Genomic DNA, 17384 nt, shown 5'->3' with positions numbered 1-17384 from the left:
ACGTTACGTTCGGGAACGGCAGGCATCTCTTCCCTTCAAAAAGGGGGTGAAGAGAGGAAGCGAGATATATCGCGCGAATCGATCGAAGCCGCGGACACGACTGTTTGATAACGACGACGGCCGCGCGCGATGTGCTTTCCCGACTATAGAAAGGTCTCTAGCAGGTCTCCTCTGGGTGTGCGTTAAAGAGCCCGTTTAACCTTTTACAAGGTGTAAGCGGGTCGCATGCCGCGAGTTCCCACGCGGCGGATCTTCCGCTCTGCTGAGGACTCTATGCATGTACAACGCTTGCCCTGAGAGAGCGCGAAATATGACGTAACCGTCGTCGCCTGCAAAGCACACTATCGTATAAAACAAATCGCCATATTATATTATGACACTGTTATTTGCTAACTGTGCCATGTAATTGGCGAATATTTCTCTCTCTCTCTCTCTCTCTCTCTCTCTCTCTCTCTTTTTGACAGAACTTGAATAACTCTGAAACATTGCTCTATTGTTGATTTATTTACAACATAGTAACTTTTGAATTTAAATTATAAATTAGAAAGAGACAATTAGATATATAAATACATATATAGAAATATAATTATAAATAGAAATAGATTAAATGGAATAGCGAAATATTCTATCGTAATAATATTAATAAATATCGATTATTATTTTATAATTTTTCCTTGATTTTATAATTCTTACAACTTTCATTAATGAAAAATAAGATAGTGTTATTTATAAATTAATTTCAGCGTTATAAAAAAATTACCTCGTTTTATACATTTCACACTTTGAATTATCAATTTTTTTTATATTAATACTAATATCTATCTCTTTTCTTCGTATTATTAGAAACAGCAAATGCCATAAAAAAAATCAACGCGCGATTTGTAAAATTGCAATTAATAAGGTAAAATGTATAAATTATATAATTCACATCTTTCGGATTTCATGATCGATCAATATCTTTACGCATTTTGTAGCCACGTACAACGATCGTTCCGCACATAAGAGCGCGTAGGTTTGCTTTTACGTCGCAATTTGCATTATACCATTGCCATTCGTTCGCGAGACGCAACGGTTAAACTCCGGTCCAAAAGGTTAAAGGCCGCTTCTGCGCGTTGTGTTAACGTATATAAAGAGGCTGCGATTAAAAGTTAAAATACCGAGCTATAACAACTATTTTTCGAAAATAAATGGAAATCGATACGCGCAAAAGCTGAACAGAGATACAAGAATTATATGATCAGCTCTATCTATATACTCTAATTATTTATATATCGTTGTCTATAGAATAGTATAATCGCCATTTATTACAATATTGCATAATTTTTCTGATATTTCAAAAATACATATATACATAAATATATATAAAATGTAATCTTTTCGCAAATACTATAATACTGTAATATGTAATCTGTAAATTTTAATGAATAAAAAATTAGGTTTTAATTAACTTTATAAATTGACATTATATGTAAATAGAAAATTAAATTGAGAGAAAGAGAGAAGAGAAGAGAAGAGAAAGAGTCTCCTAGATTGAAAATTTTTCGCTAAAGAAAAAAACTTGTTCGTCAAATTAATTTCGAAATTTTTTTTTAGAAATACAAAATGAAAAGATGTTAATGTATAGTGTTAAATGCATCAATAATAAGATATCTGCAACGTGAAAGGCTCTTTATGAATACAGGGTTTAATTATCGGCTATATGGCCCAATTATTTATTCCTCATGAATTTTGATCAAAAGCTAGTATTGCGCGTTGCAATCGAAATTAAACGCGTCGTGCATGATTAACACACCCGCATGTGCATCGAGTATAACGAGAGTGTAATTTTGAAAAACAGAGACCACTCGTACTTTTTTTCACGATCGCGCGCCAATTTAGCATATTTTCTTGACTCGGTTCCAACATGGCGCGTCGTTTTTAGAGTGATAATCGCGTTGGCGATCAATCAACTTGCTTCGCGATGGAAAGAAGAACGCAAATAAAACAACTTCCGACGAGGTGGAATAAAGCAAATAAAAAATAAAAGAAATAGATAAAGCGCAACGAGGAGGGGCATTTGTGCTTTCGAGACGCTGACGCGACGACGAGCCAGTCGCATTTTTTTAATTCTAATCTCCTTTGCAATCCTCTGGAATTATATGTAACATTTAATCGGACGATAAATATAATTATGAAAATGTTCTAAGATGCAAATATAAGAATTGTATTAAACTCGCTTGTATCTAATAGGCACGATATAATCTTTCATTTTTAAAAAAGAAACTTTCAGCAAAATTAGAAATTAAATAGTGTCAAATAGAGTGATCTGACTGCTTAAAGTATGAAAATAGTTTTAGATTGATCGTTAAAGAAAAATTAAGAGAAAAATGTTTCGGATTAACAGGAAGGAAAGTTGTATTTGAAAAAATATTTCAATATTATGTTATTTATAAATATTTATTTCAAATTATTTCAAAACAAATATCTGCCATTTTATCTATCTTGGTAATAATTCTGGCATAAATGAGAATATACAGGAAATCTCTCATTACTAAAAAGTGAAGGCGTGTTTCTGCGTATTTTTAATATTACAGGTGTAGGTACTCGAACAAGAGAGGCGCGAAAAGGCGGCGCGATCAGAGAAAGAGAAAGAGGGGAGAATCCCATCGATGCGAAAAAAGTAAGGAACTAAAGATAAGTCATCCTGTTATATATATGTATATACAGAGAAACCGGCGACGGCCGCTTCGGCTTGTCGAACGGGTTGTAACTTGCCCGCCCTGTTACTCACGCGCTCGCGCAAAATTAATCAACGGTAAAGTGGAGGTTTAAAGGCACCGCGTATATCTGCACGTGCCCTTCCCTCGGTTTATTCGTTTCGCCTCAAGATGCTGTTATGAGAGAGTAACAGAGGAAAACATTGATATTTATATTTTGTGTACATACATACATAGAAAAACATTTTCCTCTCTTTTTTTATGTATAATTTTTGCATTTAATTAATAATTTAAAAAAATTAAAGAATTAGATGCGACGTTCTTACAGAATCGAGTCAATTTATGATAAAGAAAAGAGAATAAATTTTTGTCAAATTGTCGCCCGAGATTAATTAACGATCGGATATTTGCTTACGAATAGCGTGTTAAGATCACAAGTATATGGTTTCCCGCGTACATGTCTATGTACTTGGACAGGTTGACTACCGCTGCGGCTGACTGACAAGTAGTAAGGTCGGATTGTTACTCATGCATTCGCACGAAATTAATCAGAGGCAAAGTAGAGGCGTGCATTCAGCTAAAAGGTTTAAGCTCGATCTTCTGTTCTCTCGGTCAGGAGTCGTGTCTCTCTTTTTATACTTCTACGCTACTTGATCTTTGACTTTGCAGACTCGACTCTGGGAAATCTAAATTAGATGGTATCGCTAGATTAGCCTTGCTTTCTGTTGTATCATGTAACGTCAATAATATACACGACTATGTGGGTGGCAGTTATGATGATGTATGTAATTGCAATCGATTCTTTATACCTTTTTTTAACTTTAATATTCTTTAAAAAAATATATAAAGCGCTCTTACATTTATATTTTTAAACCTACTACTATATTCGAAAAATTGTTATAATAATGTAATAAAATTATTAATATAATAATTCCATAATAATAGAACAAAATTTATGTATATGCACAATACCTTATTAATATATTCATTACACATTAGCACATGTGTATTTATCTTTACAAAGCATTTTTAATAACATTTTTAAAAAAAATAAAAAAAATAAAAATTTTCTTTTAAACTTTTAAAGAAAAAACATTCTCGTAATACGATGCAATGTTATCATATCTTTTTACGCCACTTTCTCTCACCTCTTGTTCTTCTCAACCACGCCGCTCACATCTATCTCCCGCTTTGAATTAATCAAGGACAAGAGGCATACTTAGCGTCGTAAATAGATACATTGCCGTAGCGATTGCTCCCATTTTCCTTTCAGCTCTTTCTCTCTCTCTCTCTCTCTCTCTATATATCTCTCTCTTCCTCTCTTGTGAGAACAAGCAGTAGTAGTAACGATCTTTCAACAGCTGCTGTCGCACGTAAAGCTTCCATCGAAGAAGTCTATAAGAACGAATGCCACGTGCATAAAACCGTTCGCCCGTTTGAGATTAACATCAAATGCGGCTTGTAAAACGTTATGGTGAGCTTTTTGCAATTGGCTTGTAAAAACCTAGTATTTCGTAGTCTTATACATTACATACTCAATGCAAAATTAATATCAACGAGTAATTTTGTCGAGAATCGCCTAGCTAATCAGATATAATCGTATAAATCGACTTTCAGTCGAAGATAAATCTCGCGTGGCAATGTTAATTACTGGCATTTTCATAGCGCCGTTTTATCTCGCTTCCGCGCCCTTCCCTGCCTTCCTCCCAGGGATCTCTTGTAAAATCGCTCCGAATTAAATACCCAGCCGCTGTCCGTGTCCGGCGATTATCGTCCTGAAAGAAAGGGATTTGCCTTCCTCCCACCGGTGAATTAGTTAACGTCGGTTAATGTAATTTTGTGTATATGAAACAACGCGCGGACGTGAGTTAGCGCTCCGATAATGCCAGCCTATATACATACAGACGATTTCAAACATTTTCAGAGGCATAATGTAATACACATATACATATAGAGTATACCTCATGTTGACGACGTTTTCCTTCGTCTGTAAATTCTTCGAACTATATTAGACAGATTTTTCATATTGTACGGTTTAAAAAAGAAAAATGTATAAAGATACTAATAATTTCAAAATTGTACAAATTAATCTAATGATTAATATCTCCACCAATTATAAAATATTAATAAAATAAAATCAATCGAGCAAGACATTTCTAATACAACATTTCTGGTTATAGACATTGAGTTACGAGCAACTAATGCGGTTAAACGTATCATTACAATGTTACGCCACCTCGCTAAGAGCGCGCGTAATTTCCGTGAACGGGCGTCGCGACTCTCTCTCTCTCTCTCTCTCTCTCTCTCTCTCTCTCTCTCTCTCTTTCTTCACACATTTCTCCTTCTCCCTCTTGATGAGATCCCATTACGAGACATATTATCGCAAAAATAGCTCTAATCGCGGATAGTAGGCGCGCTGTATCAGCGGACGCGCGCGATATTTTATACGCTTTAAAGAGCCGGCGAGATACGTGAGGCCCGCTTTATCCGTGCCGTACCGTGTAATAGCCTCGGACTTCCTGTTCGTGTAAAGAGCGACGTACACTCGCGAGCGCACACACTATATATTATACTATATATACATATATATATATATATATATATATATATATATATATATATATATATATATACGCGGTCGCTGCTCGCCGTGGATAAAAGTGAATCGATAATGATACGCGGCCGACAAAAATGCTGCCACACTCCGGCATTGCCTTTCCCTCCCCCCCTCTCTCCCCGTGGGAATGCACGCGGGCTACGTCGAACGTTCCGGCTGATAACCATGTTACAATTTAACACCGGTGGAGCCGGTGTCAGTTTCGTCGGTGCATAATGGTCCCCCCCCCCCCCCCCGGGTGTCGAACGCGCGGGGTGTGTAACACTGCGGTCCCGAATCGAACTCGACATGGTCGTGCAAAGCACGTGTTGAACGACACCATAGATAGCGGGGATAGCGAGAAGGATATCTCCTAAAAATGTTTTGCTCCCTCCTTCCCTCCTTCCCTCCTTCCCTCCCTCCCTCTCTCTCTCTCTCTCTCTCTCTCTCTTTCTCTTTTCTAAACCGTTTGTTTAGCAGACCTTAACGTAACTTAAGCGTTGGTGATAAAAATATGGAAAAAACGTATTTTGTGGTTCAAGCGCATGTTTGAAAATTACCCGACTTTATGTTTAGAGATTTATTAATGCCTCTCGTGTAATTTCTCTCACTTTTTTGTATTATTAATAGGTACGTGTCTAAAATGTAATAATAAATTAAAATGTAATTGTAGAAGAGGCTCCATAGGCTTCTTTAAATTCATCGTTCATTGTATTTATTATTGATAAAAGAAAAAGTTGCTCATCCGATATCTCTACTACGCGCCGACGGTTCATCCGGTTCACGATCATCAAGAGCGTGTAAATTCGCTTTTACATACGCGCTCGCGCGTACGCAAGAAGAACGCAGCGACCGCGATCTTGCAACAAATCTATTTTCACAGCGCGCAAAAACAGAAGACACGCCGTGCCGGATAATGAACTAATCTAGCGAGGTTCGCCGTGGACGTGGACGTGGACGTGGCGGAGGCTGGTCGGCTGAGAAAAAGGGGAGGGGAGAGGCGGGAAGGAAGAAGGACGAGGGACGCGGAGGACTTTTGTGCCGCGGCTTAATAACATGAGTTTTTCCTTGACTACTGGTCGGAATAAACGCTTCGCGAGAGAACGAAAGATCGTGAGAGCGACACGCGGAGAGCATATTCCATCACCGCCGGTGATCCCGCCATCATTTGACAATAGAAGAGTCGCGAAGAAAGATCGCGGGTTAAATCTATAATTTAGCAATGTCCTACTTAACCTTTTTGAAAGATAGTATCTTTTCCTCAGATCGATCAAACATTTAGAGTTCGAGTTACATATATTTTTACTGGAATTTAAACTATGTTTCTGCTTTTATTTTTTACAGCAAGAAATATTAATGTCGTAAATATAAAATATCAATCAATATATTTAGCCATAAATTTTAATATATCTACATGTTTATTTCCTGAGTTTTTAAATGTGCTTTCAATGACGAGAGAAAAGGAAAATTCTTTCTTTTAAAATCTTTTATTTTATTGAAATTAAAAAATATTTGCAATATAATTTCTTTCAAAGTAATACATTCTTTTCTATAGACAATCAGCTGATTTTCCTTGCAACTTATAAATCTATATACTTATCGACGTGGGCATCCATAGATATATACATATATATATATATATATATATATATATATATAAAAGTGTGGATCAACATTTCTATTCGCGCGCTTCCGAAGCGCAAGGTTGCAATTAAATGTATAATAGAAAGCGCTCCGCCGCGCCATCGCGCAGCCGCTCTGCGCCAAGTAATTAGAGGTATTTCGTTGACTAATTCTTGGATATCACGACTGTGTATAACACTCGAGAATACTATGTTGCTCGTACGCTCACCCCACGCCGCGTAGAATAAGTTTAATAACCACGCCGCGCCGCGCGCCGTGGCTTCTCAGTCACCAACAGCACTGTCCGTCTGTCGGACTGTCATTATCCCGGCGGCGGACTCTAACTCTCGCCCTTGCCATAAGAGTTTCCTCTCTCTCTCTCTCTCTCTCTCTCTCTCTCTCTCTCTCTCTCTCTTTCTCGATTCTCTCGAGATAATGACGGTCGCGAGGGTGGCCGAGATGCGGTATAATGCGTGACTGCTGCGTGGCACCGCACTCGGAATTGCGCGACTCGGAATTGCGCGCATTGCCAGAGAGTTACACGCGAAAAAAATCTCTCGAGACAAATCTAGATCCGGGACCGATTCGACGCAATCTGCGTCGAGTGCGTCGCGACAAGCGTGATTTAAATTACGTGCCGTAATTTCCGCCGCGCGAAATACACGTAGGTATATATATATACCGATGATTCTCAAACTGTATAGTGTAACTTTGTCTTCAACTTTGCATTCGCGAATTAAACGTAACGTCGTGAAATTTTTATTTTTCTACAACAGAAATTAGAGAGACTATAATGTATGTAACATGTATTTTGAGAAAATTTTTACGCAAAGTAAAATACGAGTACTGTATATTTGTATAATTAACGGTGTTGCATTATCTGTTACACAATGGTTTCAAAAACCACATTTTGTCGCGCTCATCTCAATATATTATAAAATATTATATAAAATCTTGCTTTTTTTATCTCGATATATAACCAGCCTCGGCGACGAGCGCGGTTAATTGAACGCATGCCCGAGTATGTATGTTCACATGTACTCGTGACACGAGAGGGAAAGAAACGCACGGCGAACTTGCTTACTTCCAACTGTTCAAGTATTGATAGTTTTGCTGTAGATACTCGGTATCGTATTGACATTAATACTTTACCTTAGCTATGTAATAACGAATAACGATATATAAAGAAAAAAGTCCATTTCATTAATATAATAATTTCTCTCTTCAAATAATACTTTCTTAATTACATAATTAGCTTGAAATATATAATGTGTAGGATGTGTTTTTATACTCTTGCAAGAATATTTTTTATTGGTTCTCACAAGCTCAAATACTCACATTGTGAAATATCGATAAAACGGAATGAATATATATATATATATAAAGTATCGATTAAATTTTGAAATAAATAGTAGGATCGATTAACGCGAGAAACTGCAAGATTTCCGTATGAATTTCGCTCTTAATTTAAGCGCGTCGTTAAGTAACGTCGCAATTAGACGCGATGCAAAAACGCCGCGTGCATTCGCTGCACGAAAGAGTCATATGTGTGTGGGATATGCGCGAATGATAACGTTTTATAGAACGCGCCGGCTGAGAGTAAGTTTGCGCGTAAGAAGCGCCTGTCGTAAAATCTCCCTCGCGAGTCTCTCGAGCGGACCGTCCTAAGAGAAGAGCACGTAGCCGGTGCGTGTATTTCTGGGCGACGTGTGCATTACACCTAAGCTCGCGGTACGTGTTTACACGACGATGGTGTGCGGGTTCCTCGGCAACCGCGGCGGCGGGCTTCGGTACCCGCATGACTCCGATCCCACGTAAATCAAGTCCTCGTGAGCGAACGCTTTTCCCGCGCGCTATCGTTGTAATACCACCTTTCTCCACGTTATTTAAAAATAGATTGTTACTATTATTATTATATCTGTTATTTATTACACGAATTTGCGTTTGTGCATTATTTCGCGGTTTTTCGTGGAAAAATAAATTTTTATTACAACAAACATCATCCAATAAATATTGATCTCCCCAAAGATCAATATTAGTCGAACGGACGTATCAATACACAAATATACATCTGTGTTACAAATTTCATAATCTCTGCAGATAAAGAAAAAATAAATCATAATATGTATTCAGAAATGAGATAGAATTAAAAGCCCTCGTCATCATAATTATTCGTAGGATAAGGAAAAAGATAAGAATTTATAACGTATTTAGAATTATTAAAATAAGTAATAGTAATAATAATAAATCGACTTTTTTTCGAAAAAAAAAAATTAACTTCTCAATCGTTTAACTAAATTTTCGATATTCGAGATATTTCAAAAAAGAGAGAGAGAGAGAGAGAGAGAGAGAGAGAGAGAGAGAGAGAGAGAGAGAGAGAGAGAGAGAGAGAGAGAGAGAGCGAGCATTCTGCTCTGCGAGGAAGTTATTAGTTCCTTAAATATAAAACCGTGGCCCATAAGGTAAGTTGAGTCAATTTGTACCCTTCTCGAGACGCATGAAATCCGTTGGTTTATCTCGGAATAATCGCAGAGTTCGATGACATCGCGTGATTACTTCACGGTCGCCTGTTTTAATGACTACTGTTGCTCGGCAGTGCTATATCGCGGCTCCTATGAATCTACCCGGTATTCTCTCAGACCTTGCTTCTTATTTCTCTCGATTCCAAAAAATTAAACGTCATAACGAAAAAATCTATAATCTCACAAAACTATAATAATTGATAAGAGAGTAAAAAATAGAGAATTGTAAAAAAATGTATTATTACATCGCGAGATTAAATATTATACGAGCAATAAAGATTTTACAAAATGTCAACATTTTATATTACTTTTATGTATAACATCTTTCATATTTTTAAAAGTATAATATATAAGTTATAAAGTTTTAAATATTTGTCATAATAGAATTGTGGTAAAACGTAGCAAAGAAAGTTTGTATTACTGACTACGTTTGTATAATCAAAACTATATTACAAAAAAAAAAAAAAAAAAAATTAAACTATTATCGTTACTATTTGCTACTAATTCTAGATACCATTATAACATTTTTGAAAATGCTACCACACATTATATACGCCTAATTTAAGTCCGGTATATCTTGTCCCTTGGATAATTAAAGTCATCTATCTATCTGTCTCTACGGCATTTTTACATTGTCGTTAGAAAATTGGACGCCAGATTAAGTTGGACGCTAATGACTTGGTTTGAACAAGCGAGCGAGCGATCGATTGATCGCCGTGCGAGAAACGCAAATCGGATCAAACTTAATTGACCGCTTAGTTAAACTAGGTCTTCGCCATCTCCACTCTAATATCTTCCGCCAATACGTCGCGTCGATCCCGCAGATATGCGATGGTCCCCGAAATTTCGATGCCGCCCAAGTCGGTCGTTTTAGTCTCGCGCGAGAATCCGGCATCGAGCACCGACATTTGCTGCGTTCCGAGTTGCGCAACCAACAACCAACGCGAGCGCAAAGCTTGCGCAACGTTCTAATTGCGAGCCGCGGGCAAGAGGAATATAGGAATCATGACATAATTAATACCTCACGCCGCGTCGCGCGTATATAGCTGTACGTGTATGCGTGTGCATGGTGTGTGTGTACACGCGCTTGCGTTATACCACGCCGCTGCTTCAATTACGACAAATCATGCGCGCGCGCTTTTATTTTCATCGCGGATTCTAAATAAATCGCGCGAAACCGTTTCTCAGCGCGGAAGGATCAAACGCGACCTAACCTGCCGCTACTTTACATTATAAAGAGTAAACCCTGGCGTATGTGAGGGATTTCTGACGTTAACTTCCAGTTCCGCGATTTCGTCCGTCCGTCCGTCCGTGCGTGCGTGCGTGCGTGCGTGCAAACGTACGTGCGTGCGTGCCCGCATGCGTGAGTCGATTCGCAGTCACGCACATTACTAAAGGTGGGCGGGAGAGCGAGAGGTAGCGCAGATTCTATCTTTGCTTGACGTGGCCTCGTCATTAATGCCGCCAGACTCGGAGAACCTCGTGTCCATAACAGAGTCTCAATTGTGTCTGAATATCCTAATATTCTTTCTTATACGATCAAAGCCTATTCATATGTAAAATGTAATTCGCGATTATTAAGACGAAGAATCGCTATAATTTTGTTTTTAAATAAAAAATAAAAAAAAAAAAAAAAAAAAAAACATTTTTCGTACATTATTATATAACTTATGAAATTATATTGTTATTACATAAAGAGTAATTGAAATTAATTTTTTACAAGTTTTCTACGCAAGCAACAAAGTCATCTGAAATTTTCACGACACTGTTATTCTGTTTTATAATATATCAAAAATTGTTAAAAAATACAAGTTAAATATTATTATTATTATATAAAATTATTTTGTGTGTGTGTGTGTGTGTGTGTGTGTGTACATATTGTAGAAAGATCAATTTTTTTCACAGAATTGTTAAAAATAATTTACACGTCAATAATATGAAATTCTGCATTTTCAAAATTATGTGTATCACTTTTAATGGATTATTGGATAAATTTTTATACAACATTCATTTGCAAGCTATAAAAAGATATAAAAAATGACGATGATTTTTTTCCAAGTAAGATGTTATCATGTAGATTTAATTCTCCTTTTTTACTATTCAACGGCGTTCGACGTTCGAAAGCGACGTACACAATAATATAATATATAGATCTATCCGATTGCCAACTATGATAGCCGTTGGCTAGTATAGTCGCGTCCACCGAGATATTCGAAAATTGTACGATTAAACCTTCGAAAGTGCCTGCAGGCAAGACTCAAAATACCACGGCGGACGTTATATTCCGCGAATGCGCATTCCTTCTGCTTCTGCAGCTGCTTCTCTCACGGTGTTCCCGCGGAAAACTCCGGGGCACAATTGCGGAATTCGCGTCTCTCTCGCCCTTCCCGTATGTCTACCGAAAACGGGATTAAATGCTAATCGCAGTTACAGCTGTAACAATGGCCCAGTCAGCTATTCCGCATCGTCTTGCTATTGTTTCGCATATAGTATACGTGTAAGCGTGCGCACGCAACACCAACATCTTCACGTATAAAAACGGATGAGTAATTGATTTCCGCTCTAAATCGTTCTCAAAATCCTCATCTTATTTAACACATAATACTAAATGACTAAATTAATCAACAATATCTAGTGTTATTATCAGAATGTTGCAATTCTTCTTTTACAAAATAATGCAAGATAAATCTTTCTTGCAAAAAATATCACAATTCCAATCCGATTTTCTCACATCACACATGAGTAGTTAAAAATTTTTATTTAAATTCTCATACACTTGGTATTCTATACTTATACTCCTTATTCGCTTGACAAAATATCATAATAAAAAAGACGTGTCTAGAAAATGTAGATAAAAAAAGAGAACAGAGAGACTTATCATTATCTTATAATGAAACACATGCAAAGCACTTTATTACATGTACGAACGCGTAATCGATAGCCATCCAGAGCGATAATATGTCAAATGTACGTACGTTATAAATAATGAAAAAAAAAAAGTCGCGATTAACAGCAAAATGCGAAAGATCTGATTTTCAATGATTTTTGAAAATTATCGAATTTTAGCGTGACAATACTCGTCGCGGTGAGCGATGAAATTGTGTCGGTCGTAAAATACCACGGCGCACTTTAACGGCTTTAATTCGAGGTACGATATCGTCGCGGCTTACGCCTTACGCCTCGTGCATCGTACATACAATGTGTGCGTACGTGCGCTTTCGAGCTCCGATGCTGCGTATGTGTGCGTACGTGTGCGCGCATGCAACCACGTAAGGCCTTCTTGTTCCGTGACGAGCGACGTCGACGATGTCGCGTTTCCGACAAGCACGAGCAACATGCGTGCCTACGCAAGATTAGCGGAATGAGCCTGCACACACCACGGTAATGTCGTAACGCTCGGACTTCGACGACGGTGAAGACTTTCCGAGGAATCGCGCAGACTTTATTTTTTAGTCCAAGCTAATTATTATCTTTAACTGCGCAAAGAACAAAAAAAAAGAGGAATAAAAAAAGAAAGCCGTCTGACAACTCAATGATGCGGAATAAACCGTCAGAGAACGAAAATTCAATAGTATTTTAATACGTAATTCGATAATGAATAGTTGAGACTAGAAACGGATTAACGGAATAAATGCTATTTAATACGACGGTCTCAAATATTTTACTTTGCTTCGTTTTACTCTGAATATGTAATTTATCGCGCTTTGATTTCGTCTGACAAAAAATGAAGAATTTATCTAAAATCTACACTTTAATAATAAATGGCATTATATAAAATGCGTTATATATTATATAATAATAAAATAAAAAGTAATTAGATTAATTGCATATTGTTTGATGTATAGTCGATAATTATAAAAATTTTGTATATTTCAAATTTTTAATTTATTTTTAACTAGCTCGGCTTCAGATATTATAATCGTTTTTTCCTCGGTTTTTTCATAACATTGTTTAAAAACTTTATATTATTGTTAAAAATTTCTTTTCGATTATTTTTACTCCCGTCAAACTGCTCGATAATCATAAGAAGAAAAATGCAAATGCATTAAGGAACAGAGAAATGCACTTTAATAAAGCCGTTTAAATATAGAGTTTAAATATAAATTATGCAAAATACCTGACATCATAAAAAGCCTTACGGCATGTTAAAAAACAAATACTTAAAGTCTAAATATAATTTTTCAATCAAGCTATTTTAAACTATACATATATATAAATATATATATATATATATATATATATATATATATATATATATATATATATACTTGTTTATTTATTTATTTATTATATATATTTTTTAAATGTATTATTACATATTAGAGATGTGAAAAAGAGAGAGGAAAAGCTTTTATTCGTATCTCAAAACTAACAAGTTTAAATCTGCGTCGCTTATATGTACACGCAAACAGGCGAACTACTAAAGTGATTCAAACGAGGCACGTGTGTTATTCCTTCTACAATAATCGCGCGTACGCGAGCGCTCGCGCGCCAAGTGCGTCTTCACAAACGCAGACTTTTCGCTGAAATATTGCATAATTTTTTGCCGTTGCGTAAGAAACATGGAGAAACGCCGGCTGTTACGCAAACGTTAACGTTCGTCTCTCCTGAAAGCACCTATGATGATCGCCGCGACGTACGATCTTTATATTCCGGCTCTTTTTAATTTCGCTCTATATCTACATACGCGACATCGATAGCGACATTATCGCGGCTTGCGGATACCGTGTGCGATAACTGAATCTGTCACGCGCGCGCACGCGAATGTAAATATATCGTAAATATGCAAATGTATTTATGCATGCGTATCCGCCATGCAAATACACTTAATGCCTTTTGTTCGCACGTCGATGTAATTTAAGCTTTAAAAGCGCATTAATTTTACCATTCCTTTCTCACGTCTTTTTCAAACAAAATGCATGTTGTTAATTTTCCTAATGTACAATGTTCGATCATTTTTATCATTTATAAGAATGACGCGTTAAGGATAGAGTTGTGTTAAGTGATAAGAGTTGAATAAAATTTAATCGGATTAATGATCGAATTCGACCGCTAATAATAAGTAGTAAATTAATAATGTTTACGTCAACGATTATAATTACTGACAGTAAATCATCAATGATGAAGAGTAGAAATAATCAGGGCTGAGAAAATATGGTCGAATATAATTATAAATAATTATACCTATCAAATTATAAATCATTAATCAAAAGACAATTTGACTTTTTAATATATCATTGTTGCTATAAATTAAAAAAATAAATTAACAATCATAAATGTATGATAATCAAGTTTACTCACCGACCGATGCACCGCCGCGCCGTTGCATATCTCACTTCTTTCTGCATCCGGTTACCAGAGATCCTCTCCATTTCCAGTCGCTCCCTTTGCTTCAAACGATGAAACAGTCTATCAATTTGCACACTGATGCACTTCTCACCAATTCACTAATCAATTCACTAATTCACTTCCAAATCCGTCATATGTAATGACACGGTAGATTATTTCGACACCGGTTATCAAAGGACACATTACAACCACGACAATTTCCCGTGATTCGAATCGGCATTCCCGACACTCGTTAATACACTTGTAACTGATAAAAGACGCGAGAAACACACACAAAAAAAAAAAAAAAAAAAAAAAGAGCGTAATTCAAACCTCGTACACTAATATAATATAACTGTAACGGTTACGGAAAATTTCAAAAGGTTGGGTGTAGATGGGGAGGAAGAACGCGTCGTCGAATATCTCTTCCGAGAAAAGGAGCGAGCGCGTCTCTTCCAAGAAAAAGTCGTGCGCCGAGAATCCTTCGTGAGATAAATAAAACCAACTCTCGAGCTACGCTTTTACGATCCGGTGAAATTATATAACTAAAAAAGATCACATATTAGAAGAATATTCAAGAATATTTAAGTAGGAATGTAAAACGCCACACACTTATTCACCAATTGTTTTTACTGTAATGGAACAATATTATTATAAAATATTACTATACGGCAGCAAACAGCTTACTTTGGTGGCTTTAAATATATTAAATAATGTATTAATAAATCCTTGTATTATATAATCGATACTTTAAAATGAAAACTCTAAAATGCTGATTTCGGATATTTATTCAGATGCAAAATTCATTTTTTTAAAAAAAAGAGAGAACAAAAAAAATCTTGTCGTTTATAAATATCGAAAGATTCTTTAATCGATCGCTCATTGTCAGATTAATAGACACATTCAAATAATCTCTCGTTAATCGATTCAACACTCCCGGCAGAAAGAGAGAGAGAGATAATTGTTGGTACGCAGAACTCACGTTCGACGGATAAAAACACGCGAGAAATATACGCGTCCGTAATTCGTCCTCGTACTCGCGCTTATGCGAAGGGACTGACGCGATTACGGAAAATTTAGGCTAGTCGGATAGGTGGGGAGGGGGAACGTGTCGCCGAACGTCTCGGTGAGCGCGCAAAAAAAAACTGGCTACAACTTGGTAATATAAACAGAGATAAGAAAGCGCGGCTCGACGCTATTATAAAATCACGACCGATTCTCATGATGGCGAAACGATAATACAATTATTGGGCGTAAAATATGTGGGACAATAAATTTAAATATGAACGCCACGCATTTCACAGCATTAATTACACCTCTCCGCACCACAATAACGCGAAATAATTATTATATATGGCGGCACAAGTAGATTATTTCGACGTTTATAAATATATTGACAAATGTGTCAATTGATAGCGCGTAATCGATACATTATTCAAATATTACAAGCTCGATTCGATATTACGGACATTCGTTCACACGCGACACGTTCACCTCGCGACGATTCTAAAACGACGCGAGAAATACAAGGACATCTTATCGTTTACGAATATCGAAAGATGCTTTATAGCATGATCGCGGATTAACAGACGCACGTTAGATAATCGCCTATTATTTCATCGACACTCCCGATACTCATTTACACACGGAATATATTTGTGACGATAAGAAGACGCGAGACGCGGAAAGAGCGTAATTCAACTACGTGTGTTAATAAAATATGACTGCAACGGTTACGGAAAATTTAGGAAGGTTGGTTAGTAGATTGGGGGCGAGAGAGAGAGAGAGAGAGAGAGAGAGAGAGAGAGAGAAAGAACGCGTCATTCAATATGTCTTCCAGGAAAAGGAACAAACGCGCTCTTCCAGGAGAAAAAAAAAAAAAAAAAAAAAACCGTGTGCAAAAAAGCCCTTCGCGATACGAATAGAGATAAGAAAGCGAAACTTTTGAGCGATATACTTTTGCGATCTCGATTAGTTTTTCGCGAAATTATGTAGTTGAAAAAGAATCGTATTTTAATAGACTATTAAAGAATGTTAAAAAAGAATACCGATTGAAAGGAATTTATCATTATATAAGGCAGCGAGTGGATTATTTCGACAAGTGGATTATAAACATGTTGTGAATAATGTGTTAATCGATCGTTGTATTATATAATCGATACACAAAAAAACTGCCTCTTTATTCGATATTTAAAGAATAATGTTTGCGTGCGAAATTCACTTTTCAACGGATAAAATGGCCCCAAAAATACAAAGAAATTATATCGCTTATGAATATTGAAAATATGTTATCGCGATCTCACATAGATTAATATATATATATATACACTCAGCTATTATTCGTTATTTGATTCGGCACACTTGATAAGTACTCGTTCGCACTATATTCGTAATATATACATCTACGGATAAAAAGACGCGGAAAAGGCGCGTAATTCATCCTCGCTCTAATGGCGACGCGAGAGAACTAATAGTAAAATAAAATAATTATATAGTAACGAATTATAACATGGAAACATGATGCTCTATCGTTGCGTTCGAAAATCTACTCGTCGGGTAAAGTAATGCATGAACAATAATTGACCAATCAGAAGAAAGTAACGCGTGACCAATCAGGAG

General features: G+C 36.6%; 1 long non-coding RNA gene across 1 annotated transcript in view; it reads right to left on the bottom strand.

Annotated features, from left to right (window-relative positions):
- The window catches only part of LOC140663302 (uncharacterized), a 145870-nt gene extending 129284 nt beyond the window's left edge, over positions 1 to 16586 (bottom strand). The window contains exon 1 of the long non-coding RNA XR_012046247.1: positions 14739 to 16586. This is a non-coding gene — a long non-coding RNA (uncharacterized lncRNA). The remainder of the gene's footprint in view (positions 1 to 14738) is intronic.
- Between the last annotated feature and the right edge of the window lie 798 nt (positions 16587 to 17384).

The sequence above is a fragment of the Anoplolepis gracilipes genome, chromosome 2, assembly GCF_047496725.1.
Source record: "Anoplolepis gracilipes chromosome 2, ASM4749672v1, whole genome shotgun sequence".
In the NCBI taxonomy this organism is placed as follows: domain Eukaryota; kingdom Metazoa; phylum Arthropoda; class Insecta; order Hymenoptera; family Formicidae; genus Anoplolepis; species Anoplolepis gracilipes.
This window is presented reverse-complemented; position numbering and strand designations above follow the sequence as displayed.